Raw genomic sequence first — 27,968 nt, 5'->3', positions numbered from 1 at the left:
AAAGAGATAGCCGTGGATATACCTATCTGAGTTGTGAAAATGCATGTTATTCACCTTCTCCATCGCATTCTGTCCAAGGACGAAAGACAAATAAAATTTCTTAGCACATGGAAAAGCATCGAAGGTAAGACTTATTAGCAAAACTCATAGTTAGTTGTAAATAATCGAGTGAATATGTAAATTAAATCTCAGACATAACCTTATTAATAAAAAGATTTGACCTTAGAATTATTTTGGAAATAATTGATAAATGATTAGTTGTCATGATTTATATTAAAATACATAAAACTTATTTTAATCTTGATTTTTTGACAATATAAAATATATAAAAAAAATTTAAACAAAAGTTCTAAATTTAAAGAATATATCGCCAATTAAATATAAATTTTGAAATATTTAAACGGACGTTAAAATTAAGGCGCTAAAAAATAAAGATTTTCAGAGAGGGAATAAAATTTTAAATATAAAATACAAATAAATAGTAGACCGTAAACCTAGATTCTAAATAAATCGTACTCATAAAATACATCGAGGATTCCGTGGGAACTAGGTTTTAATAAACTTCCCTCTCCTCCCCTGGCATCTCCTCCGCGTTTCAGTTTAAGTTTAGGGTTTAGTTTTTGTCTGCGTTGCTTCCCGCCTCCATGACGTCGTTGAAGAGAAGAGCTATAGATGACGCGAGTCCGGACACCGTAACGCCCTCTAAAATTCCGAGGGAGGCGTCTTCCATCCGCACCGACGCTTGTCTCCATGACGTCTCTTATCCCGACGGTTACGCTTCCCTGCCGCGGCCTCGACTCGCTGATGACAAGCGGAAGCCTCCAGCTCGGGAGTTCCCCTTCGAACTCGACCCCTTCCAGTGCGAAGCTATCAAGTGCCTTGATGCCGGTCAATCCGTGATGGTATAGCTGCTTGCCGTTCCTTCTGGCTACTCAGATTTTGCCCCTCCATAACATGTTTTTAAATCAATTTTTTCTCCTTTATATGTTCGTAAATCTAAATCGTTGCGGTTACTCAATTTATAAACTTCATAATAATCATGTTTTCATTTATACATTGTTTGCCTTTGGCATGTGGGTATGTGCCACAACTTTCTCACCGATGAATTCAATTCATGAAAGTGTCTAAGTCCCGTTTCACTTGCTCAATATCAGTAGTGTGTTCTTCTGTGCAGGGTATTTTCTCCATTTTTTAATAAAAAACTTTCCCATTTATACGATCAACATTCTTTCTTGTAGATAACATTTTTTTTTGTTATCACTACTTTTATAGTGTGCAGTTCTCTTTAATTTGCGGTCTTTCATGATCTCTGGACTATATTAGTGTATCTTTTGCTAAACTTGATGATCAATTTTTTATTTATTATGGTTTGAACTATTTCTTTTCTTTGATGGAGATGCAATTTGCTCATTGTCATGGTCTTCTAGGTTTCAGCACATACATCAGCAGGGAAGACTGTTGTTGCGTTGTATGCTATTGCTATGTCTTTGCGAGATCAACAACGTGTCATCTATACCTCACCTATCAAGGCTCTCAGCAACCAGAAGTACAGAGAATTTAAGGAAGAATTTTCTGACGTTGGTCTTATGACTGGGGATGTCACCATTGAACCTAATGCTTCTTGCTTGGTAGATTTATGAGATCACAATATCTTTAGTTTTTTGGCATCAATAATATATCATTGATTGCTTTCCTTCAATTCTAGGTCATGACTACAGAGATTTGGCGTAGTATGCAATATAAAGGATCAGAAGTTATGAGGGAGGTGGCTTGGATTATTTTTGATGAAGTCCATTATATGCGTGATAGGGAGAGAGGTGTTGTTTGGGAAGAAAGCATAGTCATGGCTCCTAGGAACTCAAGATTTGTGCACAGTTCCTAATGCCAAAGAATTTGCTGATTGGGTTGCGAAGGTTATTTCTCCTTTTTTTTTTCTTTTCATTCTGCTTCTTTTTATTTATTTACTTAAAGTCTCTATGAAGTTAGAATTATGAATTGTTGCAATTATGTAAAATTATGTTGCTTTCTTTCATGAAAACTGTTAACAGAATTTTCCAAGCATTCACTATTTGTACACAATTTGTTTTTTTTTTAAGAAAAAGAGGTTTAGGTACCATAAATTTTACTTGACAAATCTTTTGCTGTCTCATATACATGCTAGATGACTTTTTTTTTTATTTTTTTATTTCAGGTTCATCAACAACCTTGTCATATTGTCTATACAGATTATCGACCTACTCCACTTCAGCACTATATTTTTCCTTCTGGAGGCAATGGACTATACTTGGTAGTGGATGACAAGGGAAAATTTAGAGAGGACAGTTTTCAAAAAGCATTAAATGCTCTTGTTCCAGATGAAGGGTCTAAACGGAATAATATGAAATGGCAAAAGGAATTGCTAGTTGGAAAACCTCGTGAAGATAGCGATATCTTCAAGATGGTCAAGATGATAATCCAGCGACAGTATGATCCTGTAATACTTTTCAGCTTTAGCAAAAGGGAGTGTGAGCTTCTTGCGATGCAGGTAGCCAGCTGTACTTTCTGTGAGTTTGTGACTGTACATGTATTATCTCGTTTGCTATTGTCAATATCTTTGCTAGCAGTAGAATCTTACTGTGCACCAACTAATAGTATTTGATTATCGCAGTTATTCACAAGCCTTTTTAATATATTGAACTTTTGAATGATGTTCATTTGACTTTATGGTTTCATTGTATCTTATGATCATCTAATTTGATTTCACTATGAATCAAAAGGAGACTCTAACACTTATTCTTAAATTACTACTTGCTTTTACAAAGACAAAGACATCTCTATAATACATGCAACAAATATCTTTGGAATGGTTATTTCACTGCTTCAATTGAATCAAAATTATTTTCTATGCCTTAATAGTTTTGGTTAACATTGTTTAAGCATATTATCATTTTCTTGTTGTCTAATTAAGCCATGTTCGTCCCAACCACTTTTGATTAGTGACTTGGAAATTATTCTGCTATCAGACTCATGCAAGGCTATTTCACTAGAGAAATTTCAAATTAATTAAATCATTTTATTATTTTGTAAAAGATGGAAGTGTACATCTTTTTCATTCAAATAATGAATAACTTCTCTCTTATTTTAATACAGATGGCTAAATTGGACTTGAATGAAGAAGATGAAAAAGTTAACCTTGAAACAATATTTTGGAGTGCTATGGATATACTTTCTGATGATGACAAGAAGCTGCCACAGGTAAGATTCAATATCATAGAATGATGACTGCTTTAGTTTAGTGTTGATGTACTCTTGATCTTCTTTGTTCTCCTCTTTTTCTCTTTTCTCATATAATTTCTATAAGATCTCAAAATGCTAAGATCAATCTGAAGTTGCTAGAAAAGAGAAATAACAAAATTTTATCAGAATGAAATTATATAATATTATTATAGATAATTATGTATATTCACTCATCTTTATCTATATAAATATTTATTAATATAAATTTAAACGACCAATAAATACTTCAATTTGGTAATGTGAAATTATGATAAATATGCAAATCAAACGAGGAATAACAACAACAACAACCAAGCCTGATAGGTGGGGTCGGCTATATGGATCCTTTACGCCATTGAGTTCTATCTCCAACTATATCATTATCAATACTTAAATAAATTTTATCTTATTTTATTATTGTTAACCAAGTCTTTTTTGGTCTTCCTTTTCTCGTTTTATATGTGTGTTTGGCATAGTTTCATATTGTCTAACTAGAGTATTTATTGGTCGTCTAAGTACATGCATGTACCATTTTAAACGTGTCTAGAGTTTTTCCTCAATAGATGCAACTCTGACTTTCTCTCTAATGCTCTCATTTCTTATTCTGTTCATCCTTGTATGCCCACACGTCCACACATCCTCCTTAACATCCTCATTTCTGGAACTCATCTTTTGCTTCATATAACATAGCAGGCCTAACTGTGGTTTTATAGAACTTTAAGTTTAGAGGTACTTTATGGTCACATAAAACATCCGACGCTCTCCTTTATTTCAACCATCCTGTTTGTATTCTATGTAAGATATCTTTCTCAATCCCTTCATCGTTTTGTAAAAATGATCCTAAATATTTAAAGCTCTTGGTTTCGAGTAACTCATCATCTCCTATTTTAACAATTGTCTTATTACGTCTAATATTGCTAAACTTAAATTTCATATATTTTGTCTTTATTTTACTAAATCTAAAACCTTTTCCTTCTAGTGTTTTTCGCTAAGATTCTAGTTTAGCATTTACTTCTTCACATGTTTCATTTACCAAAACAATTTCATCTGCAAATAACATGCATCACAGTACTCTGTCTTGAATGCATGTAGTGAGTTCATTTATAATTAGTATAAAAAGATAGGAACTTAGAGCTGATCCTTGATATAACCCTATCTTTATTGGAAATGCTTCAGTTATTCCAATTGAAGTCTTTATTCTGGTCGTTATATCCACGTACATTTCCTTAATTAGTTCAATATATGTTACGCTAACACATCTCTTTTCTAGAATTCTCCATATAATTTCTCTTTGACTCTATCATAAGCTTTTTCTAAGTCAATGAATACCATGCGTAGATCTCATTTTTGCTCCCGATATTTTTTAATTAATTATCTAGAAGATGTATAGCTTCTATGACCGACCTTCTAGACATGAATCCAAATTAATTTTCGGTCATTTTGTCTCTTTAATTTTTTTTATTACTTTTTCCCAAAGTTTCATGGTATGACTCATTAGTTTAATACCTCTATAGTTTGTACAATTTTGTATGTCTCCTTTATTCTTATATAAGGGAATTAGAGTACTTACCCTCCATTGATTATACATTTTTTTCGTTTTCAATATCATGTTAAATAATTTTATAAGTTATTCAATATCTTGTTTCCCTAGGTACTTACATACCTCTATCAGAATATCATTTGGTTCAACGACTTTTTCATTGTGCATCCCATTTAAAACTTGTTCTACTTATAAATTTTGAATTCTACGATGAAAATTTAAATTTCTATACTCATTTAACCTACTTAAATTAACTAAGTTAAATTGATTACCTAAACCTTTATTAAAAAGTTTATAACTCTTCCACCGCTCTTTTATTTCTCCCATCTCTACTAGTACCCTATCACATTCATCATTAATACATTTTATTTTGGATAAAATCTTGTCTTCCTTTCTCTCACTTTAATTATTCTATAAATATCTCTTTCCCCTTCTTTTGTATCCAATTTTTGATATAATCATTCAAAAGTTTCATTCTTTGTTTCATTCACTACTTTCTTAGTCTCTTTATTGGTTATTGTATATTTTTTAAAATTTTCCTCATTCTTACAAATATATAATTCCTTATGAGCTGTTCATTTTTTCTTCACTTTCTCTTGTACTTTCTCATTCTATCACCAAAATTCCTTATTTAGTGGTGCATGTCCCTTTAACTCATCGAGTACACTCTTAACTACTATTTTCAACTTTGATATTATCTTATCCCATGTCGTATTAGAGTCACCATATATTTCACCTAATACTTGTACTCCTATCTTTTTCTTAAATATATTTTGCTTCCCATCCTTTGACTTTCACTACTTAATTCTAGGAGTCGTATATATTTTTTGTCTTGATATTATATTTGAGGCATATATCCAACACTATTAACCTATGTTGGGTAGTTTAGCTTTCACCGGGGATGACCTTGCAATCTTTATAAATTTTTCTATCCTTCTTCCTAACCATAAGAAAGCCAATTTGCGATTTATTATTCCCACTTTTAAACGTGACTGAGTGTTCTATTTTCTTAAAAAATGTATTAGCTAATATAAGATCATATGCTATCGTAAAATCTAAGATAGCTTTCCTTTCTTTATTTCTCATTCCAAATCCATAACCTCATGTACCCTCTCATATTATTCATTTTTCACTCTGATATGTCTATTTAGATTACCTTCTATTAAAATCATTTCATTTGGCGGAATGTTTTATAATCTTCATTTAAGTCGTCCCAAAAATTTATTTGGTAGCTTTATCTAATCCTACTTGCGATGCATATGCGCTAATTATGTTCATAGTTTCTTTCACCTGAGTTCTTTATCATCTTTGCCTTCTTGCGTACCCATTTTGTCTCTTGTATACACAACATATTAATTCTTCTTCTAATCATTGTATCTACTACCTTCATTGATTTACCAGTGAGGATTTTTATGTTCCATGTTCTAAATCTTAGATTATTATTTTTTCTATCATATCTGTTCTTATCCAACTTATGGTATGAGAATTCTTGCCTATTTAATATTACACCAAAGTTCTCATGGAGATGTAGCGGTACTTGCTGATACGTTACAGTCGGACCTTGCAATGCGAACTCTTACATATTTAGCACTACACCCAAATTTTGGAGATGTAGCGGTCATTGCCGAGACGTTACAGTTGACCCTGAATTGAGTTACTTTTAGGGAACAAGACAATAGTTTAATGGATTCATTCATTGAACATGTGTCATAGTTTTAACGCTGGCTGACAACCTAACATAAACCTAAACCAGGAAGAAGAAGATAAAAAAAAAACTTGGTTAGCAATTATAAAATAATATAAAATTTATTTAAATATAGATGATGAGATAGTATGAGATATAATCCAATGACGTAGAAGAATTCATATAGCCGATCTCACCGAATGGGATAAGGTTTGGTTGTTCTTGTTGTTGTAACCATACAATCACCAATATATTAGTCTAAATATTCATGAAATCAAAGGAGATTATGATCAACATATTTCATGGTCAAGTAATCTGAGGAACCTCATTGAGTTTGTCAGGCATTTGTTGAAATTTTTAACTAAGATATTGTAGATGCTTTTTTGCCTATTTTTCCCAAAGGTATATTTATATTTGTTATTTAAAGTAATTCGGGAGTGAATTAGTAATTTTATTACATTGCTAATGATAATTTGGACTTGCTGCTTGTTGCCCTGTGGTTGTAGATATTTTCTTGGTATCCGTCTGTTGAATTTGTTCTGTATATATTTTTTAACAGGTGACAAACATGCTACCTTTGCTAAAACGGGGAATTGGTGTACACCATTCTGGTCTACTTCCCATTCTCAAAGAAGTAATTGAAATACTTTTTCAGGAGGGGCTCATCAAGGTTTGTTGAAGTGCATTCATATTTTGGATAATTGCTTTTACTGACATGTTTTATCTCATATTCATTAATTGATTTAACATTGTTTAATTATTTGATGGTTTGACTCTTTTCTTTCTTTCTGCGGAGAGAAGTTACTGAGTACTCGAACTGTTATTCTTCATGCTTACAATTGATGTTTTCCTCTTACTATTTGTAACTTCAACCATTAATGATGGATGTTTTGTTTTAATGTTGGCAATGCGCTTGTATTGTGTGTATAAAAATCCAATCAAGATAACCAATTGGTAAAATCGTGGGAATTACCTTCTTCTATTTACATGCTAACTTTTTCTTTAATGACCTTGTCTATACACTAGACATAAAGATTATTTTGACATGCCCAAAGATTAAGAATATTTCTTGTCTATCCCAATTTAGGAATTGGTACTAAGTTTTGAAACACATACTGTTGGGATGAGTAACAGTTATCTGATATTTGCCAATAACTGATGTGCTCACTGAAATCTTTTAGAAAAGTTTCAAACTTTGGAAAATTATAAGAATTTCATTTGAAATTGATTCAAAACAGGTTTATCTCAGATGAAAAATTAAATGAACCAGTCAGTTATTCTCAAAGTTCTGATCTAGGTATAAAGTACCAAGTTGTGCTGTTTGACATGGCTGGAAAATTTTGTTCTGATATGTTGGCACATGAAACTTGTCGTCATACGGCCCACCCAAGTTTCATATGGCCCACCCATACTACATAGTCATTCCTATGGTCAGCACGAGATAAAACTTGAGTCAATCAATTCCATATGTTGATCATACAACGAGGTATTCCGTATAAGTAGAGGAGGGATTAAGAGAAAATACTAGGCATCAACCATGATCGGCAGCCGATAGTGTGGAAGCTTTTGGCATCAAAGCAGCAAGCGATAGTGGGGAAGCTTTTTGGCATTAAAGCAGTAGAGAATCAAACGCTAAGATGATACACAGAAGGTTCAGGTAAGGATTGGTTGGGAGTGGGTGGATTGGTTAGAAGTGACAATCAGAGGTGGGAGCAATTGTGGAGGTGGGAATGACAATCACCTAAATTGAGATAATGAGATATTACAATTTTGAAATATTATAAACGAATTAGGATGATTGTAACTAGTTTTTTTTATCAATATTTATATAACAATAATATATAATATATAATATATATTATAACATATATATGATACCAATTATATATATATATATATAGTTTTGATACCCTACACAACCCGTGCACACAAAAAAAATCGATTTTTTTTTTTGCTTAATACCATAACCCAACCCCTAAACTCTAGTAAAAAATTTATTGGCATAATCGGGAGCTTAAAAAAAAAATCAATGCTTCTGGCGTAGTCATCGCCCAAACCTGTCGCCTATATATATATAATGGTTATATTAAATGGTATAATGTTGATGTATATTATATTAATTATATGATTTTTTTTTTGTAACAGTTAATTATTTGATATATAATTAATATTTATATATTATTTGTATTAATTAATTAATAATTAGATAATTTTGAGTATTAATTAAAATTTATTGTATTTAATTTACTTGATATAGATAGAGAAATAGTTGTATTATTGTATTTATTTGTTGTAAATGAATTTATGATTTTTTTTATATTTGAACTTTTTAATATGCATAGACAAATAGCCCCAAAATAACAATCTTATCATCAAACTTGGAAACACACGCTAACTTAGTAGATTTTACACTCTGATACTTGGCTCATTTGCTTAAAGCAATATCTTGTTGGTGGATACTTAGATATTTCCAATCGTATAAAAATCCCTCAAGGAATCTGTAATGTCAAAAAGGGTGCTAAAAGGAGGAAGATGATGCTAAAAAAATGTATTATGAACAATGTAACAATTTTGATATACAAGCCTTTAAGGAACTCGACTAAGATTTCTAATTGGCCTTCGTTCCTCTTGAATTGAATATGAGTATTAGCAACAAAGGCAATATGGTGGTAGCTGGTGCTAGTGGAAATGGTGCAATCGTTAGATCAATATTGGGGGAGGAGTTTGTGTTTTCTCATTATGAGGTGGTATTGGTTTTTTCCTTTCCTTCCATGGGATGAAAGTTTGCAATTGATATTGCTGATATAATCTGATCACCGCGTTCCAATACTAAGCTAGCAAACATACTAGACTAGGATTGAAGATGCTTATATAAGAGAAGAAGAAATTGATTGACCAATGTATTATCATTTTTTTTTGGTTCATTTGAATTTCTCCTAATGCAATAAACAATATCTACTACTATAGTAGTGTCCAACATCCAAAAGTATACACCTTGTAACCTTTAGTTGCATATAAAATTATGGATTTATACCTAGACAAACAAGTGGAGGGGATCAAAACATGAATTCTATCGTGTAAGAAACAATGGGGACTATATAGGAATATATTGATGTGTAATAGTTGGACAGGACCTTGTGGATGAACATTATTAACTTTCTACTATAATGTAATAAAAAAATAATATTTCACATATCTAGTGATGTAATTGTAGAATATTGTGAAACATCTTACATATATTGCCAATGAATAGTGTAGTTCGAAAGATACGTAGAATACATAGTGCAAGTGGTCGCAAACAATAGTGTCAACTTCAAGAGGGTTGAAGAATCGTTCGAGCATAAACTTTCAATTTTAGTTTGGACACCATGCGCAATAGGCTGCATCAATTTGATGATGACATTTGTAAATTCAATATAGTGTAGAAAGTTGTGTGGAGGCAATCATTGACAAAATTTATTTATAATGAGAAAATTTATTGACGGGGAGATTATATAACCGAGAGCAATTAGGGGTTTGAAAGTTTGTACTGTGCCAAGTGAAACAGTTGAAATGTATCATAGTAAATTAGTGAAACTCAACACTAAAGCTCAAAATCTCGAGCTGTGTTGAAGTTTTAGTCTTTGACTGAAAGGATATGTTTGGATATTGTGCTGATATTTTAATACATGGTGTAGGCAATGCATTGTAATTCAAGGAGGTGAAACATAGGAAGAAGACATTGTACGTTTTGAGCATAATTTTAAAACAATTGAAACATGTCATTTTGGTTACCGAAACATGATACCATTAAATACAAACAATGCCTTTTTTCTTTGCTTCATCTCCTTCCTCCTTTAACTTTCAATTTGTCACTGACACCGTACATCGGAGCGTTGACACGATACTAGAACAATATCTTTTTAGTCAAAGATCAAAACTACAACACGACTCGAATTTTCTAACTTTGATATTGAGTGATACCGAGTTTTGATGATTTATTTGAGTGATACGTTTTAATTGTTTCGTCTGAGATTTCAAAGCATACTCGATATCACTTGATACAGACAATGTCTTCTTTCTCTTTCTTCCTTCAACCTCCAATTTGTCACCGACATCATTTAGCAATACATCGGCATGACTTGTTGCAAGGTTATTGTCCTAAAAAGGGTATTCCATGTTTACTTTTGAAAATAAGAAGCCTCTAAGTGCTCTAGCAAAAAGATTGTTATATTTGTTAGATATTTTAGGACTGCATTAGATGCTTATGGCAGTAGAGTCCTCATACGTTGTTTTGTGCAATATTAAAGTGTGGATAAGAAGTTGCAAATGACCAATCCCTTCCACTTAATATAAGTAACAAAAGAAGAAATCAAAAGGCTCCATCACTATCCAAATATCAACATTACATTAATATAACCATTGTAAGATGGGATGAGTAAATGGGGAAAAGCTGTTTATTTGACAACTATATAATTTTTTTTTAATAATATTGATTACTGATAATAATATACTATTAGTTTAGGTTATTATCTTAGTTTACCAGTATAGTTTAGCTGCAAATGATGATCTCCTAGTGATCCTTAGCAGTGTAATATTAAGAATACAATGAAACAAATAATTAGCACCAAGGCTATTAATAGAGAAAAAATAAGAGCAGCCCGATGCACGAAGCTCTCACCATGCGGGGTCCCGGGTAATGTTTGTATTAATAGAGAAATTGATTTTTATTTAAATAAAAAAATACTATAGAGTGAGCACTCATTTATCAAAAAAATTATATATATGATAATTTTTTGATAAATGAGTGCTCGCTCTATAGTATTTTTTTTTTTATCAAAGCATCAACTTTTTTTAGAACTTATGCGTAACTTGGAAGGAAGGTGAACCACACGTTAATTTAATACAAACATTCCTTGTGGAATGTGGAACCTAAAGCATGATGAAGTAATTTATTATATATATAAAGTGGAGTCGTGCAGTTTGGACTCACAACAAAGCTGTTAAGGGAAGTGCCACACTGTGAGAGTGTGACAAGATGTGAAATTGCAAGAGTGAAGTTGGCTAGATAACAATCAATCATGAACATACTTTGGCGCTATCAATGTGTAATACTAGCAGATGTGTGATAATAAATAGATTTAGATGGATTTGTACTATATAAATATATAAAGTGGTCTTTTTTTTCCTTAAGATTTTGAGCTTTTAGTATAAATGGTCTGTCAGAATTTTAATATGATAAAAAATGGACAGCTTGTTGCACGAAGTTTTTGTCAGTGCGGGGTTCGGGGAAGGGTCTATTGTATGCAATCTTAACCTACATTGCAAGAGGTTGTTTTCGCGACTCAAACTCGTGACCTTCAAGTCACACGGTAGTAATTTTATGGTTGCACTAAGGCTCCCCGCTAAATTTTAATATTATACACGGAGGAAAATAATATTGCGTCAAATTATGTGTTGTGTGAGTCAATCAAGAGAAATATATCCACCCACACATGAAGAGGGAGTATAAATAATATATATGTACATTGGCCTATTTTCTAGCAACATGAGTTTTTTTTAAACTAAGTTATTTTTCAATAAGTCTTAACATATTATACATGTATAAAATTGATATACATAATTATATTAGATATTTATATTATACTTAATATTCGTTAACTATTTTAAATGAAGAAATAGATGTTCAATTTAATGATATTAATTTTCAAATTAATTGTTGAAATAACATCTTATTTTGTTAAAATAATTATTTATAGTAACTGATAGATGATAATAACTCTATAGTTGTGCCATTAAAGGACTTGATAGATAATAGAATATCAATAATATGTTGGGTATAAATATTGAAAAATGTTTTATTGAAGAAATTATAAAATGCTATTAGACATAGACTATTTGAAATTTAATAATATAATTTTAAAAAAAAGTCAAAAGGGTGCATTTTTTTTTGAAATCATCAAGATGATGTTCCATTTTGATTTTTTTATCAAAAGGACGTCCTACCCTATGTACAATTATCCAACTACTCTTCATAGAGTAGCAGTTTATTCACAGTATTATCTCTCTCTTATTTTTTCTAGCCTAAATTAACGCTTGGTAGAGAGTTACTATTTCATAGTTAGTACAACATGGAAAAAAATTTTTAAGACTAAAATTGTTCAGAAACTTCAATAAAGATTTAAACAATATTATTTGAGTCTGGAACTGGCCGTTATAGGTTCTACCTCGTAACAAGCTGTAGATATTTGAACGAGCTTTGATTTGATATATTATGCGTTGTGTGGTTCAACCAGTCAGAAATTATGATCTCTCAAAGTTTAGGGTTTAACATTCACGTTATAGCAGCTATAAGCAGCTACTACAACTATGTAGGAGCTATGAACTGTAGTTGCTACAACTTGAATTTTAAATCCTAAACTTTGAGAGATTATAACTTTTGACTCGAGTTGAACCACGAGATACAATATATCCAATCGAAACTTATTTAAAGATCTACAATTGATTACGGGGTGTAACTCATGACGATAGTATCGTTTAAATCTCTTTTGAAGGTTCCGAACAATTTTAGTCTTACATTTTTTTTTTGATGTTGTATATGAAACCGTAACTTTTACAATCGGCTAGCAACATCCAGTTTATAGCTGCTATAACGCGTCAATTTAGGCTGGAAAAATAGGAGAGAGATAATAATGTGAATAAGTTGTTATTGTGTAGTGGAGGGTAGTTGGGTAATTGTATATAGGGTGGGGTGCTTTTTTATAAAAAATCAACATAGGGTGCCCCTTGGACGAATCAAGGGGCGCCATTTTAAATTTTGCCTAATATTTTTTTCACTTTATTTTTTATATTTATTTTAGTTTAAAATTATTCTTTTGTTTTATACCAATCCATGACAAACCAGTCATGGCTGGTCCTAAGCCCGAATAAAGGAGGAGAGTTGTGTTAGGTTGCTGACTTAAAATTATGACAAATGTTCAATGAATGGATTTATTAAACTATTATGCTCATGCTAAGTTATTCCCCGGAAGGAATACGTCGTAGGATTTGATTGTAACGTCTCGGCAAGGACTGTTACATCTCCAAAATTCGGGTGTAGTGCTAAATATGTAATAGTTCGCATTGCAAGGTTCGACTGTAACGTATCAGCAAGTACCGCTAAATTTCCATGAGAACTTGGGTGTAGTATTAAATAGGCAAGAATTCTCATACCATAAGTTTGATAAGAACAGATATGATAGAAAAAATAATAGTCTAAGATTTAGAACATGGAACATAGGAATCCTCACTGTAAATCAATGAAGGTAGTAGATACGATGATTAGGAGAAGAATTAGTATGTTGTGCGTACAAGAAACAAAATGGGTACACGAGAAAGTAAAGATGATAGAGAACTAAGATTTTAAGTTATGGTACACAGGAAAGAATAAAGCAAGAAATGGAGTGGGTATTGTTGTAGATAGTTTGTTAAAGGATGAAGTTGTAGGAATAGTTAGAAAAGGGGATCGAATTATAACCCTTAAGATAATAATGGCGAAAGAAACTATGAACATAATTAGTGTATATGCACCGCAAGTAGGATTAGATGAAGCTACCAAATAAGTTTATGGGGCGACTTAGATGAAGATTACAAAACATTCCGCCAAATGAAATGATTTTAATATAAGGTGATATAAATAGACATATCGGAGTGAAAAATGAATAATATGAGAGGGTACATGGGGTTATGGGTTTGGAACGAGAAATAAAGAAGGAAAAAGCTATATTAGATTTTACGATAACATATGATCTTATATTAGCTAATATATTTTTAAGAAAATAAAAGAATACTTAGTCACGTTTAAAAGTGGGAATAATAAATTACAATTAACTTTCTTATGGTTAGGAAGAAGGATAAAAAGATTTATAAAGATTGCAAGGTCATTCCCGATGAAAACTTAACTATCCAACATAGGTTAGCAGTGTTGAATATATGCCTCAAGTATAATATCAAGACAGAAAATATATACGACTCTTAGAATTAAGTGATGAAAGTTAAAGGATAAGAAGCAAAATATATTCAAGGAGAAGGTAGGAGTACAAGTATTAGGTGAAATATATGGTGACTCTAATACGACATGGGATAAGATGGTATCAAAGTTGAAAATAGTAGTTAAAAATAGTAGTTAAGAGTGTACTTGATGAGTTAAAAGGACATGTACCACTAAATAAGGAATCTTGGTGATGGAATGAGAAATTATAAGAAAAAGTGAAGAAAAAACTAACAACTCATAAAGAATTACATATATGTAAGAATGAGGAAAATTTTAAAAAATATACAATAACCAATAAAGAGGCTATGAAAGTAGTGAATGAAGCAAAAAATGAAACTTTTGAACGATTATATAAAAAATTGGATACAAAAGAAGGGGAAAGAGATATTTATATAATAACTAAAGTGAGAGAAAGGAAAACTAGATTTTATTCGAATAAAATGTATTAATGATGAATGTGATAGGGTACTAGACGAGAGAGAAATAAAAAAGCGGTGGAAGAGGTATTTTCAGCAACTTTTTAATAAAGGTTTAGGCGATCAATTTAACTTAAGTAATTTAAGTAGGTCAAATGAGGATAGAAATTTAAATTTTTATCATAAAATTCAAAATTCAAAGTAGAACAAGTTTTAAATGAGATGCACTGGAAAAGCTATTGGACCAAATAATATTCCGATAGAGGTATGGAAGTGCTTAGGAAAACAAGGTATTGAATGACTTACAAAATTATTTAACATGATATTGAAAACAAAAAAAGTACCTAATGAGAGTAAGTACTTTAGTTCCCTTATATAAGAATAAGGGAGACATACAAAATTGTACAAAGTATAAGGGTGCGTTTGGTTGGGGCCTGGGGTTTATGCTTAATAACGTTGGTTATCCATCTAAGGTTATCAATAAAAACCTTATTTGGTTTAAGTAATCGAATATTTCTGAGTAATGATCCATGCCCGACACGTCAACAAAAGGGGCATGCAACTCGAAATCGAAAAATTTCAGAAAAATGAGGTTTTTCTTAATTTCGAGGTTAACAAAAGTTTTTGACCAAAAATATCTTATGATATTTATACTTTGGGACAAAAATACCCCTAAAATTTTTATAACGAAAATTTCATTTTAAATTATAAAAACTAAATAAAAATAAAAATATGTTATTTTATTTTAAAAATAAATTTGTTTTGTTGAAAATATCTTTTATATATATATATATATATATATATATATATATATATATATATATAATGTAAAGTTAAACAAAAAAAAAAGGAAAAAAACGTAAAATTCTAAAAGAGAAAAAAAAAACGTAAAGTAAAAAAAATATGTAATGTTCAAAAAGAGAAAAAAATGTAAAGTTTAATAAAAATATAAATTTAAAAAAAAAATAATATTTGTTTTTGTAATGAAGGGTAATACAATAAAATATTAAACTAGGTTATACATTAAAATCTCTAAACAAACACATTTTTATTGCATTACCTAAGTTGAACCAAACAACATTAGGTTATATTTTATTTCCCATAATCTTGGTTATGTGATTAACAGGTAATCACATAATCAAGGTTATACATGATGACTTGAACCAAACGCACCATAGGGGTATTAAACTAATGAGTCATACCATGAAATTTTGGGAAAAAGTAAGAAAAAAGATTAAGGAAAGAGACACAATGACTATACATATTCTTAGACAATTAATTGAAAAATATCGGGAGCAAAAATAAAATCTACATATGGTATTCATTGATTTAGAAAAAGCTTATGATAGAGCCCCAAGAGAAATTATATGGAAAATTATAGAGAAGAGAGGTGTTAGCGTAACATATATTGAATTAATTAAGAATATGTATGAGGATGTAATGACCAGAGTAAAGACTTAAGGTGGAGTAACTGAATCATTTTCAATAAAGATAGGGTTACATCAAGGATCAACTCTAAGCCCTTATCTTTTTATACTAATTATGAACGAACCCACTTCACACATTCAAGATATAGTACCGTGGTGTATGTTGTTTACAGATGATATTGTTTTGCCAGATGAAACATGTGAAGAAGTAAATACTAAACTAGAATCTTTGCGGGAAACATTAGAAGGGAAAGATTTTAGGCTTAGTAAAACAAAGACAGAATAAAGTAAGATCCATATATCCGACCTCACCTAATTGGATAAGGCTTGATTGTTGTTTTTATCGTCGTCGTCTTATACCAGTCTAGCAATCCAATATAATTGAGATTAGATTTGGACCATCGTTGGAACACTAAAATTTTTCCTAAACCAATCGTAGCATAAGTCCTAGTAGTCTAGGATCCAGTTTTCTCTACTCTTTCTGCTCTGTGATTCTTTAGGTGTTGTCACTATGCACTGGTTTACCATTAAAAGCACATGGGTTTGCATAGCCTTGTTTCATTTAAGATTATTTTATTGGATGGTTAATAACATTCATTCTTTTGTTCAGGTGTTTTTTTTTCTGGTTATTTGGAGTAACTTTTTTTTTCCTCTTTCTGAGCTTTTGAACCTTCTCCTTTAGTGTTTGTTTGCAACAGAAACCTTCAGCATAGGTTTGAACATGCCTGCAAAGACAGTAGTTTTTACAAATGTACGCAAATATGATGGTGATAAGTTTCGGTGGATTTCCAGTGGTGAGTATATTCAAATGAGTGGGCGTGCTGGCCGTCGTGGTATAGATCAGCGAGGCATCTGTATTTTAATGGTGGATGAGAAGATGGAACCTTCTACTGCTAAATTAATGCTTAAAGGGAGTGCTGATAGTTTGAATAGGTGCAAGATATTCTTTCATGTTTTGTGATTTAATTTTTATTCAATTTGATCACATGGAACTTTTTTCTGTTCTAGCTAAATACTCAACATTAATATTGTGCAAATTCTGCAAATATCTATGTTGTTCTCCACTGGAAGTTCTTTCATGTTCATGAAGATGCTAAGATCAATCTGAAGTTCTTTCATGTTCATGAAAATGCCCTCGCTGAAATCCCTCTCACCCCTTAGCCATTTGACTGTCGGCTATAAGTTGACCCCCTCCCTTCATATCACCTGGAGACGGGCTGTGACAGATGTCTGGAGGAAGCGTAATCACCTTTTGTTACAATGTTCATGTAAATGCTAAGATCAATATGAAGTTACTAGAAAAAAGAAATAACAAAATATTATTAGAATGAAATTATATAATATTATTTATCTATATAAATATTTATTAATATCTTAATATTGATCCATATTGATCCATTTGTGGGTTGACTTTTTACTATCTACATGTGGTTTCCTAAACGTTTGTGTTACTAATTAAATAAGATGAGGAGAGTTCAGTTAGTTATATAATTGATAGTAGATATATCAGTTATTGGTTTATTTTGTTTGTAACTCAAAATGAGGCAATCATACAACATTGCATAAATTAGCATATGATGCTCAACTAAGGTCTAGGTAGTGGTAGAAACTAGTAACGAAAATGGATGTTGTACTTTTTATTATTCATGTATTCCAGCTATTTGGAATTAATTGAATGGATATCTTGCTGTTGCACTCTACACAAGGCTAGATTGTTGGTAATGACAACCTAACCTTGAACAAATATGGTTTTGAATTCATGGAAGATTCGTGTTCATGTGGATTACCGAGTTAGGCTTAGTTTGACATAGTGTTTTTAGTTGCAGCAATGAGGGAACAGTCGTTGGAAAGCAATTCTGTTTTTGCTAAGATTTTTTTTTTTTTGGCAGAAAAGTGATTTTTATAGTTTTTGGTAAAGTTGTGAGAGAAGTGCTATATGCAAAAAACATGGTAGAACATAATTTAGAAATTGTGATTGAGGTTCTCCAGCATCCTATACCTCTTCTTTCAGTTCAATTGCTTTTCAGCCCGTAGTATGGCAATGCTGCACCTAAACAATGCCTTATCCTCTATAGCCCTCTTCCATTGCTCCAGTTTCATTCTTGTTTTGGGGTTTAAATTCCATTGTTTTCTCCATCCTTATTGTAAGATCTCATTTGGTTTCTTAGCTTCACTCTTCTAATATAATACATCATTTCACTTTTCCCTTTTTCAAATTTTGATTCTCATCTAGATGCCCAAATCTCGATTCTCATCTAGATGCTCAAATCTCGCAAATGGACCTATATTTGATTATCAAGAAAGCTTTTATGATGTCATTATGAGGCATAACTTCAGCATGAACCCATGTTAGTACTGTCTAATTGTCAGTAAAATCATTTCTGAAGTTTATCCAGAGTTATATTGGGTTTCATTGCATTTTGTTTTTTTGGCATGGTTTCAGCTTGAAGGATTTCTGAACATTTGTTTGCGCATGTTCTTTTTGTTCTATACTACTGTATAAGAGACTCTAGGCTGCTTTCTAATCCAACTCTTATTCACAGTGCCTTCCACCTAAGCTATAACATGCTGCTGAATCAAATGAGATGTGAAGATGGTGATCCAGAAAAACTTCTTCGGAATTCATTTTATCAATTTCAATCAGATGGAGCTCTTCCTAGTCTAGAGGTAAGTTGATGCCAACTAAATCTTAGGTTTTATATTTTTTTATTTTTTTATTTTTTTATTTTTTTATTTTTTTTATTATGGGTCTTAAACTCCGCCCATAGCGAACCAGTCATGGCCGGCCCCAAGTCCGGATAAAGGAGGAAGGTTGCGTTAGGTTGCTAACTAGCATTAAAACTTTGACAAATATTCAATGAATGGATCCATTTATTATGGATCTTAGCCGATTCTACCTAGTGGGATAAGGCTTGGTTGTTATTGTATCTATTATAATTTTTATTGACTGAAAAAGTTAAAACCATGGTTTAAAATCTCATGTTGTACTTGGCGATATGGGTGAAACATTTCATTTTGCTCGCCGATCAACATTGGCACGCCCCAAGGTCCTGCAGCAGCTGTGGAGGCGTCGCAGCTCCGCAACCATAGGGAGGTGTCATAGCCCCATGACCATCGTGGAGGTGTCGCGTGAGCCCCGCGGAGGCTTCACACGAGCCTAGGCATCACACGAGCTCCGCAGAGGCATCGCATGAGCCTCACTACTGTCGTGGAGGCGTAGCACGAGCCTCGCGTACGGGTCGTGCAAGAATCGTGGCCGCTGATAGGGCAGAACAGGAAAGGTCGTGAATGAAGGCAGTAACTTAGCTTTTAATTAAATAACTTTATGTTAATAATACCGCCCATGATGACCGGTCATGCCCGGTCCTAAGCCCGGATAAAGGAGCAGGGTTGCGTTAGGTTGCCAGCCAGCGTCAAACTATGACAAATATTCAATGAATGAATCCATTAAACTATTGTGCTAATTTAGGTTGTTCCCCGGAAGGAACGTGTTGCAGGGTCCGACTGTAACGTCTCGGCAAGGACCGCTACATCTCCAGAACTCGGGTGTAGTGATAAATATGCAAGAGTTCGCGTTACAGGGTCCGACTGTAACGTCTCATCTCCATGAGAACTTGGGTGTAGTGTTAAATAGGCAAAAGTTCTCACACCATAGGTTAGATAAGAACAAATATGATAGGAAAACTAATAATTTAAGATTTGGAACATGGAATATAGGAACTCTTACTGGTAAATCAATGGAGGTAGTACATATGATGATTAGGAGAAAAATTAGTATTTTGTGTGTACAAGAGACAAAATGGATAGGCGAGAAGGCAAAGATGATAGAGAACTCGGGTTTTAAGTTATGGTACACTGGAAAGAGTAAAGCAAGAAATGGAGTGGGTATCATTGTAGATAATTTGTTAAAGGATGAAGTTATAGGAGTAGTTAGAAAAGGGGATAGAATTATAGCCCTTAAGATAATAGTGACGAAAAAAACTATGAACATAATTAGCGTATATGCACTACAGTAGGATTAGATGAAGCTACCAAATCAAGGTTTTGGGAGGACTTAGATGAAATATTGCAAAATATTCCACCAAGTGAAATGATTTTAATAGGAGGTGATCTAAATGGACATGTCGGAGTGAAAAATGAGGAATATGAGAGAGTACATGAGAGTTATGGGTTTGGAACGAGGAATGAGGAAGGGAAAACTATATTAGATTTTGCGATAGCATATAACCTTATATTAACTAATAAGTTTTTTTAAGAAAAGAGAAGAACACTTAGTCACATTCAAAAGTGGGAATAATAAATCACAAATTGACTTTCTTATGGTTAGGAAGAAGGATAGAAAGATTTGTAAAGATTGCAAAGTCATCCCTAGACAAAGCTTAACTACCCAACATAGGGTAGTAGTGTTGGATATACGCCTCAAACATAGTATCAATAGAAAGAAAATATATACAATTTCTAGAATTAAGTGGTGGAAGTTAAAGGATGGGAAACAAAATATATTTAAGGAGAAGCTAGAAGTACAAACATTAGGTGAAATATACAATGACTCTAATACAACATGGGATAAGATGGTATCAAAGTTGAAAATAGTAGCTAAGAGTGTACTCGGTGAGTCAAAGGGACATGCACCACTAAGTAAAGAATCTTGGTGGTGGAATGAGAAAATACAAGAGAAAGTGAAGGAAAAACGAATAGCTTATAAGGAATTATATATTTGTAAGAACGAGGAAAATTTAAAAAAATATATAATAGCCAAGAAAGAAGCTAAGAAGGTAGTGAGTGAAGCAAAAAATGAAACTTTTGAACGGTTATATCAAAAATTGGATACAAAAGAAGAGGAAAGAGATATTTTTAGAATAGCTAAAGTGAGAGAAAGGAAAACAAGAGATCTTAGCCAAATAAAATGTATTAAAGATGAATGTAATAGGGTATTAGTAAATGATGGAGAAATAAAAGAGCGGTGGAAGAGGTATTTTCATCAACTTTTTAATGAAGGTTTAGGTGACCAACTTAACTTAGGTAATTTAATTAGGTCAAATGAACATAGAAATTTTAATTTTTATCGTAGAATTCAAACTTCAGAAGTAAACAAACTTTAAATGAGATGCACAATGGAAAAGCCGTTGGACCAGATGATATTCCGATAGAGGTATGGAAGTGCTTAGAGAAACAAGGTATTGAATGACTTACAAAATTATTTAACTTTAACGTGATATTGAAAACGAAAAGAATGTCTGATCAAAGGAGGATAAGTACTCTAGGTCCCTTATATAAGAACAAGGGAGACATACAAAATTGTGCAAACTATAGGGGTATTAAACTAATGAGTCATACTATGAAACTTTGGGAAAAAGTTATAGAAAAAAGATTAAGGAAGGAGACCACAGTGATAGAAAATCAATTTGGGTTCATGCCTGGAAGGTCGACAATAGAAGCTATTCATCTCCTTAGACAATTAATTGAAAAATATTGGGAGCAAAAACAAGATCTACACATGGTATTCATTGATTTAGAAAAAGCTTATGATAGAGTCCCAAGAGAAATTATATGGAGAATTTTAGAAAAGAGAGGTGTTAGCGTAACATATATTGAACTAATTAAGGATATGTATGAGGATGTAACGATCAGAGTAAAGACTTCAGGCGGAGTAATTGAAGCATTTCTAATAAAGATAGGGTTACATCAAGGATCAACCCTAAGTCCCTATCTTTTTACACTAATTATGGATGAACTCACTGCGCACCGTGGTGCATGTTGTTTGCAGATGATATTATTTTGGTTGATGAGACACGTGAAGGAGTAAATGCTAAGCTAGAATCTTGGAGGGAAACACTAGAAGGGAAAGGTTTTAAGCTTAGTAGATTAAAGACAGAATATATGGAATTTAAATTTAGCAATATTAGAAGTAATGAAACAATTGTTAAGATAGGAGAGGACGAGTTGCCCGGAACCGAGAGATTTAAATATTTAGGATCATTTTTACAAAATGATGGAGGGATTGAGAGAGACGTCTTACATAGAATACAAGTAGGATGGGTGAAATGGAGGGGAGCGTTGGGTGTTTTATGTGACCGTAAAGTACCTCTTAAACTTAAAGGTAAGTTCTATAAAACCGCTGTTAGACCTGCTATGTTATATGAAGCTGAATGTTGGGTTATGACTCAAGCACATGAGCATAAGATGAGAGTTGCAGAGATGAGGATGTTAAGGTGGATGTGTGGACATACGAAGATGGACAAAATAAGGAATGAGAGCATTAGAGAGAAAGTCAGAGTTACATCTATTGAGGACAAACTCCGAGAGACACGTTTAAGATGGTACAGACATGCACTTAGATGACCAATAAATGCTCCAGTTATGCGATGTGAAACTATGATAAACATGCATATCAAACGAGGAAGAGGAAGACCAAAAAAGACTTGGTTAGCAACAATAAAACAAGATAAAATTTATTTAAATATAGATGATGATATAATAGGAGATAGAGTTCAATGGCGTAAAAGGATTCATACAGCCGACCCCACCTAGTGGGAAAAGGCTTGGTTGTTGTTGTGTTGTTGTATGTTAATAATTTCAATCGATTCCTAACTATAAGGATAATTTAAATATATATCCTATTAACTTAGCTTAATTAAATCACAATAAAACTATCTTATTAATTTAATATATATTTCTTGCATATTTAATACTACGCATTCAACGATGTAGTTGAACATGTAACGTTTTCCTTCCATGGAATAACTTTGAATTAGTACAATAGTTTAATGTATCTATATATAATATTGCGAAACGTTGGCTGAAAACCTAATTGTTATAGGTAAATTCACAAGGGGCAAGCAAAATTTTAATTTTTTTATTTTCACCCATTAGACACTTAAGCAAATATCAATAATTGATAATTTCTATCTACCCATAAATGCCATAGTAATTTTTTAAAAGCGATGTTTTATATTCTTATTCAAAACTATGGATGTTGGCAACCCATGCAGTCTACCTTCCTAAAGAATAACCTGGTCTACCCTATTTTACTGCTAATTTACTTATTTTTTGTTAGTCATGTTGATAAACACATCGAATAAGGGAACTATGGTCTTATATACTAAATACCAGTAAACACTTATGTAAATTTCTGCGATTGACGACTTCTATCTACCCATAACTTTGACGTTTTATATTCTTATTCAAAACTATGGTTGTTGACAACCCATGCATTCTAACGTCCCTTAAGAATAATGTGACCTACCTGATTTTACTACTAGTTTACTTATTTTTTTACTAGTCATGTTGATATACAACCACACAGTATAAGTGAACTATGATCTTATATAACTAAATATCAATAAATGCTAAAGGCAAAGACAATATTTTTAATCAAGCAGACAAATAAGAGTAAAAAAAGGTGCAGCTCGGTACATGAAGCTCCTATCAATGCGAGGTCCAGGGAAGGATTAGACCACATTGCATTTATTGTATGCAATCTTAACGTGCATTCAAAGCGGTTGATTCCGCGACTTGAACATGTGAGCAGGTTCATATGACAACAATTTTACTGTTGACGTGCGCCAAGGCTCCCCCCTTCTAGACAAATAAGAGAGTACCAAAGCAAAAAAAGAGTAAAAATGACATATTTTTGAATAAAACAATATTCTGTTTTTCATTGTATTTTACTTTAGATAGTCCTGAATAATATTTTAATTTATTTCTACAACACTCTTTCCAATACACCTAGTACCTAGTCTATTTAGTGAGTCTTTATGAGCTGGGTTATTACAAAAGCCTAGGAGAGAGGCCTTTATCCTATGGTTCTACTGTTTCAACACTTGAATCATTTTTATGTTTCAGTCTTTTTCTTATCGAGGCATGCACTCTCCTTATGTGAAAGGGTAAACAGTTTTGTAAAAATTCTAGTCAAAATAAGTTCTGCATGACCTAAATGAATACATTAATCTTCACAATCAAGTAACAAGTACTTTGAATTAAGAAATGCAAACACTTTTTATAGTTATTTTGCAGCCGATGGCCTACTCCTAGATCATGTGAGATAGCTCTTTATCTTGTAATTATTGTTTTGCAATCATAAAACATTGCAATTTTGTACAAGAATGGTCTAAGAAAGAGCCATAATCAATTAAAGATTATATCAAAATTAAATTGTTTGATTTTGATAAAAATTTATTAATGGTTTGATGGGTATGGTAATTATCCAATGTCAATGTTTACAAGTGGATGAGAAAGCAAAGGTTTAAGCTTTAATATTGAATAATTATCCAAATTAGAGATTATATTCCAAAATTGTTGGAAAGAAACATTGTACAAATTGTCTTTTTAGACTAATTATTTATGGATAAAATATAAAGAAAATTTGTGTTCAATTATTCAAAAATTTTCTTCTGTGGGGTTTCTATTGGTTGTTGATTTATTGGAAAAATCCGATCAACTTTTTCATATCCAAATCTAATTTGCATGATGCTGATACATATGTTAACATGTCTAGCAGCCTGGAGATTTAGAAAATAACCTTTTAGTTTCCATCCATGTCACTTCAGATATTTAAATATAGTACCTTTTAATATATATATATATATTTTATCAATTAATGTATATTTTAGTTATCAATTAATATATTTAATATAATGCGATAGAATCTGTTGGTTTGCTGTTTGACTAGTGATATCGGACTTGGATGAGGTTTATTCATGATCTGGTTCTAATAAGTATAACCTAAAATCTGCATTTAACATGTTATGGTGTTACTTTATTCCAAAGGTAATTTTTGTACATTTTCTGCAGAAACAATTAAAGGAATTGAAAATAGAGAGAGATTCTATGGTGATTGAAGAGGAGGAGAGTTTGAAGGATTACTACAATCTATTGGAGCAGTACCGAAGCCTAAAGAATGATGTCCGTGATATTGTATTCACCCCAAAGTATTGCTTACCCTTTTTACAGCCTGGCAGGCTTGTGAAAATTCGACTTCTTGGTGATGATAAAATGCCGTCATTCTCAACTGAGGAACAAGTGACATGGGGTGTAATACTTAATTTTGAGAGGGTAAAAGGTTCAGCCGAAGGTAAGTGACACTGCCAAACCATTAAGATGCTTTGGTACCCACATTTTCAGGCATTTGCCTGTAATTTTAAATTGTTTATATATGTGTACCAGATAAAAGACCCGAAGATGCTAATTACAAACTTGACGTTCTCACGAGGTGTGCTGTGAACAAGGGAGACATGAAGAAATCAACAAGGATTATTCCTTTAAATGAACGTGGAGAATCTGTTGTTGTGCCACTACCTCTGTCGCAGGTCACTGATAATTTTTTATTCAGTTTAGTCTCAAAACATTTGCTGAAGTTGGTATTCTTCTAGTGCTGGTTTATTCCTCAAGTAGGATGCATTGTCTAACAGGTTGATAGCTTAAGCAGCATTCGTCTCTTCATCCCTAAAGATCTTTTGCCACTAGAAGCTCGGGAGAATACACTGAAAAAAGTATCAGAAGTTCTTTCAAGGTTTGCCAAAGATGGGGTGCCTCTTTTAGATCCCGAGGAAGATATGAAAGTGAGGACCATCAATTTCTCTTTTCCTATTAGTTATCTTGTCTAATCTCTTCAATTAAAAGTGTATCCTATTCAGGTTCAATCTAACTCGTATAAAAAAGCTGTTAGAAGGATTGAGGCACTGGAAAGCTTATTTGATAGGCATGAAGTAAGGAAGTCGCCGCTTATTGAACAAAAGCTGAAGGTTTTACATACTAAGCTAGAGTTAACTGCCAGAATCAAGTCACTAAAAAAAGTAAAGCAGTCTTCAACCGCCCTTGCCTTCAAAGATGAGCTCAAAGCAAGGAAACGAGTTCTTCGTAGGCTTGGGTAATATTTGTATTTTTTGCTCAACCTATATGGATATTCCATTGGTTAAGGTTAGATTTGGTTAGATCGATAACATACTATAGAGATCAAAACATGAAGTCGGCAAATTATAAGTCTATTACGTTATGCTCTTTTAGTGAGTTCTTTATCAAGTCTTTCTAATGGTTCGAAATAAACATTGATGGAACATTGCTCAACCAATTCAAATCTGTATTCAAGAGTTATGAGATGTACTTTACTTTGGCTTGTTTCATATGAATCATAGAAGCAACAAATGTAATGGCACACTTAAACAACATTCTGCTTGTAAAACTCGTGTCAATTTTAGACATGACATTTGATTTATTTGGCTTATGCTGAGCTTTGCCCTTTTACTCATTGCAGTTACATTACCAGTGAGGATGTAGTAGAGTTGAAGGGCAAGGTGGCCTGTGAGATAAGCACAGCTGATGAACTGACACTTACTGAGCTAATGTTCACTGGGATCTTTAAGGATATTAATTTGGAAGAGATGGTAGCTCTGCTTTCTTGTTTTGTTTGGCAGGAGAAACTCCAAGATGCTCCAAAGCCAAGGGAATCTCTCGATCTCCTTCATTCTCATCTCCAAGAGATTGCAAAAAGGGTTGGGAACGTTCAACTTGAATGCAAGGTGCCTTCCTACCTACTGTCTTTTTTTTTTTCCTGCTACCATCAGTTAATTGAAATTTGATAATTTATGTAGCTATGTAATCTGTTTACAGATCCAAATTGACGTGGAAAAATTTGTAAATTCTTTTCGCTCTGACATCATGGAAGTTGTATATTCTTGGACAAAAGGATCAAAATTTTACGAGATTATGGAACTATCTCAAGTATTTGAAGGCAGCTTAATCAGGGCTATAAGAAGGCTGGAGGAACTTCTGCAACAACTAATTTTGGCCTCAAAGTCTATTGGAGAAATTGAAATGGAATCCAAGTTCGAAGAGGCCGTGACTAAAATTAAGCGAGACATTGTTTTTGCTGCATCTCTATATTTGTAGTATGAAAAATGCTGTTGTAGTATATGTACTTTCTATTTCTCGCCATGGGGGTTCAAGTTGCCAGTTTCAGTTTCCAAATTGCGTAATAGAAGACATTCCACGACTCTGGTCCTTGGTTATGATCCCTGGATAACAAGATCGAGTTTGTATTAGTGTGGCTGAAAAAGTGCCCAAGCCATTTTTCTGACTAAATTTATTAGAGTTTTCATTTGTTTAGCAGAGAGAGCAGACAACATTGTATTGAAGTATGTTTGTCTTATGAGTTATTTTTTTTAAGACATGGAGTATTGTTACATGAGATTTTGGGATCGAAACTCGACTTGTTTGAACATGTCTTTCTTCATATCTTGGTCACTTGTACTAATGGTTATCATATGTGATTTATCTCTTTCGTGTTGATTTAGGGATGGGCTGACGGAGGTGTTGAGGGTGAGTGAATTATATTTTTTGTCACATTTATCTTATTATGAAACTTTTTTTTTTGTCGTAGTTTCTTATCTTACGTGAATATTAAACTGCTTCGGACCTTGAGTCTTGAATCAAATGTCGAACCTACCGTGTCTTAATTTTTTTTTTTTTTTGGCTTAATGTTCACAGCACTTTTCTTTTGTGGGGTGTGTGGATTTTTGTAGTTGAGTAGGAAGGATGATCAGCATAGCAATTCTCTTGGAGAATTTTTGAAACCTCCATTTGTCTCCAAATCAATTAACTAAATGAAATATTTTGATGAATAAAATATTTATATTGA

General features: G+C 32.6%; 1 pseudogene; it reads left to right on the top strand.

Moving 5' to 3' along the window:
• Positions 1-528: 528 nt before the first annotated feature.
• LOC121992350 lies at positions 529-27,608 on the top strand (annotated as a pseudogene).
• The last annotated feature ends 360 nt before the right edge of the window (positions 27,609-27,968 follow it).

Source organism: Zingiber officinale, chromosome 6B (assembly GCF_018446385.1).
Source record: "Zingiber officinale cultivar Zhangliang chromosome 6B, Zo_v1.1, whole genome shotgun sequence".
Classification (NCBI taxonomy): domain Eukaryota; kingdom Viridiplantae; phylum Streptophyta; class Magnoliopsida; order Zingiberales; family Zingiberaceae; genus Zingiber; species Zingiber officinale.
Note: the sequence above shows the minus strand (reverse complement) of the source record. Positions and strands in the feature narration are given on the sequence as shown.